This window comes from Triturus cristatus, chromosome 1_2 (genome assembly GCF_964204655.1).
Source record: "Triturus cristatus chromosome 1_2, aTriCri1.1, whole genome shotgun sequence".
In the NCBI taxonomy this organism is placed as follows: Eukaryota; Metazoa; Chordata; class Amphibia; order Caudata; family Salamandridae; genus Triturus; species Triturus cristatus.
In genome coordinates this window covers 474193189-474198004 of record NC_140580.1, presented here as the reverse complement: position 1 = coordinate 474198004, position 4816 = coordinate 474193189, and the positions used below count along the sequence as shown (strand labels likewise).

Below are 4816 nucleotides of genomic sequence, written 5' to 3'. Positions count from 1 at the left end.
TTACCAATCAATCACCTTTTTATTCCAGCCGGGCAGTGGCGAGTGGTGAGGCGACACACCCAAGATTGATGGACGAGAGGAGCAAGAGGAATGCCGAGATGCAAAAAACCAGTCCACATTTTTGACCAGGATAAGACAGTAACAGTATCCACTTTTCACTTCTTTTAAATAATTTGATTAATATCTTGTATACATTCTTTACAACAGTGTGTTCTTGGAGTTGTTATTATCAATCATCATTACGTTTGCTCTGTGTTTACGATTCTTCACTACCAATATTTTAAATTTCTATTTGCTATCTGTTAAAGTATTAAGGCCGGAACAGAACAAGAAATAGAAGTGTATGTAATCCGGGTCTCATCATGCATGCATTTCCTTTTTTATACCTTAACATATGGAATGGATATGGTATGGTAGTCTTCAATGATTGTTGTTTGTTTGTCTATGTATGCATACTGTTTTTCTATGTCAAACCTTTCCCAAAATCCCCCTTCCCATCCAATCAACGGACCCTAACCCTCTTCCCCCGGGCTGTGTGACTTATTGTCGTGGTGTAACTAAATTAAATGTACACCAATACTTAATCACACACTTGCTGGGGCGGATGTGGTGAAAGCAACACTACTTCAATTTCAATGCAGAGCGATGATCTTCTTCTGCTTGCCCACCCATGAGTAGGATATTTCACAGGTTATTTTATTTAACAAAGGAACATATACCTCAGCATGAATTGCCGGCATTGATTGGATTTGTTTGTTGTCATTCCTCATATACAGCACTAACTGTTAGACTGTAGGCATAGCCAAGTCGACAAAACTATAGTTTGTAACTCTGTCTAGTAGGCTATCCTCATAATAACCAGCATTCAGTTTTTTTGTCAAATATTTGAGCATATAATTGTTGCTCGGTAAATTCTGTGATGTACTTCATTCAACTACTCCTCTAACAGTCTCTCAAAGGCGATTGACTATCTCCTTTTCTTTTTTTGGAAATGCTGCCACCCTGCCAGTGTATACTACTACTACTATACTACCACCACCACCCCAATCATGGCATGTATGAAAAAGGAAACCATCTTCACCATGCAGCCAGTGCTGTGCCACAGTTGGACATAAACATCAAGCACCGGTAAGAGAGAAGTTTGGGGGAGGCAGAATCAATAATGGACATGTTGTCAATGATGTCAGTTTCAAACACCACTCCAAAGAATGCATAGTAGGACCAGTCAATGAGTGAGGTGTGTCGCATCTATCTGTTTGTGTCTTATACAGTCAGCAAATTATTGAAATCAAACACACGCTATGGGCGGCCATGCACCAGCAAAGAAACAGTGTGATGTAAAACAGTTACCCCACCTACAAAACATTAACAACATTGCATGTAACATAGAAAAATATATTTAATTGACCCTAACAAATAAACTAAACCCACAAAAGCTAACCCACCCACCTCCCTAACCCCAACGACTGTCCATAGAAATAGAGAACGCCCAAACGAGTGAAGAACGAACAGGAATTAAAAAAGGGGCAGTGACAGGGACTAACTGGTGGGGCGGGACTGGAGGAGGACACGAATCTGGTCCTCTAAATGGGCGACGCGGCGTCTAAGGCCGCGGCAGTTGCAGCCACAGTGGGGGGGGGGCACCGGAGATGGCACGGTGGCGGCGGGCAGCCGCCAGACGGTGGCGCCGTACCGCTGGAGGGCGGTGGCTGGGGCCCGGGGCACTGGAGGAGGCTTGAATTGCTGCTGCAGTCTCCTCCTCCTCCTCGGCTAGGACCACCAGCCGCCGGTATTCATGCTGGATTGCCTCCAGCTTCCGGCGCCGTGCCTTGGCGGCCAACTCCTTCCGGTTGATTTTCGGAGTAGCTGTGTATCAAAAAGAAAAAACAAGACAATTGTAAAATATAATCTTAATAAAACAGTAGGACAAGGTAATTATTTACACACATAGTGGCATGGTAGAGTAGCACTATAAAATAAAGCACAGTAGTACATAACATTTTAAATGTCGCCCGTCCTTCTTCCTTCCACCTGTCTTACACTTTTTAGTTGAACAGTGCACCAGGTGCTCTTCTCCATAAAACTTTCAAAGCGGAGTTGAAATCAGATAGATGAGGCCATTGGTTACTCAATACTCTGGCTCCTAGTCCTATACCAATTAAAGGGAATTCTAGTCTTCTAGTTCACTCTTCAAACGTCCCCAAGAACTCATACTTACTTACGACATCGGATAGCGGGCGGACTTTGTCCGCCCGCCATCCGACTGCTAAAAAAGGGTGGGGGTCCCGTGGGGACAATTAATTAGGATGATGAGCCCGGCACAGTGGCGGGCGTACCCTGTTATTTTAAATTTAAATTCTGGTTGGCTTTGCTGAAAGCAATGCTAAAATGTTGTGCTGCTTTTCCAAGCACAACATGACGGGCCTCGCACGGAGCCTGTCACGTTTTGCTTTGAAAGTCGGGGGGGTACCATAGCATCGGTAGGTACCCTCCATGGGGGCCCCCAAGCATACTCTGCAATGTGTGCATGCCTTTCCGTGGCGGACGGTAATGCCGCCACGCAAAGGCATTCCAAAATGCAGATTATATGGCTGCCGGTGTGGTGAGAGAGACACCACCGCCATATTGAACCCTTTTCCGCCTAGACATGTCTGAATATTTTCTACAGGGATGGCGGGAGGTTTGCCCCTGCTGTGACGGCAGTGAATTCCAGCCAGCCCGGCGGGGGCAATACGCCCACCATCCTAATGGGGCCCTAATTCACAACTTTACAGTATACATATACATACAGTACACCTTTGCAGTGAGTGTGCTGTCAAGTTCAACAATAGTTAAAGATTATGAATCTAACTTACCACCGCCTGCCACTGGTGCTGCCACTCCCCCTCCGTTGCTATCTGCAACTGCCGCATCCTCGCCCTCTGCGTCGCCTTCGCTGGCCCCAGCAATGGTGGTCGGTAGTGCGCCTAGAAAACATTACACATTTATTAGGCAACATATACACCTCCCCCCTATTGATCAGTAGCAAGGTTGAAAAATGAGTTAATACTAACATAAATCACTAGTACAAATCAGGTAGTAGTAGAGTAGACACTAAGTTATATGATCATTGTAGCATTTGCTTGATTAGCCCTAGCCATGCACATGTGATGTTACCTTTACCTTGCAGCTTCTTAAGACACCTTTGAGCCCACATGACCTGCCTCACACTGCTACTGTCTAGTCTACGCGCTGCGTACAGGCAGTCAACAAACATTAACAAGCCACTTTTTTAGGAAGAACTGGTGTACTACTGTTACTGTTAGTCCATATTGCTTATCCATAGATGCTACACTTTTTGGCACGGCTGAGAAATGCTTGCAAGTTGCAATATACTAACGCACACCATTTCTTTTTTCGCATTACAGACGCAAGATTCGCTTCTACGAACCAGAGCTTCTGAACGATGCACCAACTACCAGTACTAGGTTCTTCTGAGGTGAGGGGTCCCTTCACTCACATCTTCATTTATAAATGTATATAAACTAAATTGCTATGGGATGGTGGTGCTGCCTTCCACCACTTCAGTTATCATGATTTAATTCCCAACTGTATAAGTGTAACAATGTATATTGTTTTAATGTTATTGATTTGCCGGTTGGTGCTGCTAAGAAAACAGTGTACAGACCTTCTCAAATCGAAATAAAAATTTTAAACTTACATAGACTTTGTGGTATTTGGTGTGGAGTGGACTAACTTACACGATTGAGCAAATTAAAGTAAGGGTGTGCATGTGAATTGCTTCCACGACAGAGGTTGGGTGTGTTAATGTTCTGGGTTGTCTACTTGTTGGTTATCTTGGGGGGAGGGTTCCGAGACCTAATAGGTATGACAAGACAGTACTATAGTCAAGCAGTGGAATTGTGGTGGGTGCGGAATTTCTGATTGAGGTGTGCAAGGAAGGTCCAACCTACCATCACCAACATCCTATTTTCTGGTGCAAATGTATGTGCAAGATCCCTACAACAGTTGTATGTCCTATAGGGTATCATATCAAAATATTAAGAAATCTGGTAGGGCTGTTGCTGTGAATTTTCAAAGCCTAAACATCAACAAGAGTAAAAAGTAGTACAAGACAACGACCCAACGGATTGTATGAGCTACTGGTGAATATGAGTTTTATATTACAACCTTTCACAAAGAGTGGCACTGGCCAACTGGGCAAGACTAGCTACTACAGTACAGACAGACAGACTGATAGTATGTAGTAGTACTCAGTCATCATAGCGGAGGCAGGGATAAGCTTTTTGAAACCGTACAGATCGAAGGATAATTGGTGGTAAAAAAATAGCATTTGGAAACACACTATAGTTCGGGAGAAATGGGGCAGTAAAAGTTATGGAATAAGAAATATTATTAAAAACAAGAAGACTTACTGGGGCCAGCAGAGGAGCCCTCAGCGGTGTCCTCCTCGTGGTGTTCCTGTCCCGCCGACTGCCCAGTCCCTGCCCGTCTGCCCCTGGGTGCTGATGAACAGGAAAGATATAAGAAAGAGACAAACATTGATGGATGGTGTCAACTTAAGCAAATACAATATTTTTCAACAATGGTCAAAAAACACTTATGTAAACAATTGCAATAACTACATTGACCGATCTCATCTGGTCAACATGTAATATCGGGGGATTCGCAGTTCGACTACTTAAGTTACTATTTATCAACAGTAATCCATTCTTCCATTCTGATTCCAGAAAACTAAGTTACAAGTAAGCCTAAGTATTAGTACAACGTACCACCCAACCTAGCCCACCTATTCCAGGCATGCCAATTGTACATT

At 43.9% G+C, this 4816-nt stretch overlaps 1 long non-coding RNA gene across 1 annotated transcript; it reads right to left on the bottom strand.

The window, feature by feature from the left end:
* Nucleotides 1-1484: 1484 nt before the first annotated feature.
* Nucleotides 1485-4494, bottom strand: LOC146867507 (uncharacterized). Its single transcript, XR_014966101.1, has 3 exons — nt 4416-4494; nt 2856-2966; nt 1485-1866 (listed from the first exon to the last, which is right to left on the bottom strand). It is a non-coding gene; the product is annotated as an uncharacterized LOC146867507 (long non-coding RNA).
* Nucleotides 4495-4816: the final 322 nt, after the last annotated feature.